Raw genomic sequence first — 238 nt, forward strand, 5'->3', positions numbered from 1 at the left:
CCTGAATGCAATTATTTAAACGAACGTTAAAATCTCTTCTCAGAGAAATATATTCTTCATTTTATTGGTCATTAAAAAGTCCCGAAAATCGATGAATCATTTTTAGAAATAGCCAATCGTTTGTGAAGTCATCTTAAGAAACAGGGTCTGTATCAGATAACGCATCACAGCGAGTCATTTTGAAAGGACTGCTTCCGAAGACATTTCGAAAGGAAAACAAAAACCTTTAGAAGAATTC

Source organism: Penaeus monodon, chromosome 27 (assembly GCF_015228065.2).
Source record: "Penaeus monodon isolate SGIC_2016 chromosome 27, NSTDA_Pmon_1, whole genome shotgun sequence".
Lineage (NCBI taxonomy): Eukaryota > Metazoa > Arthropoda > Malacostraca > Decapoda > Penaeidae > Penaeus > Penaeus monodon.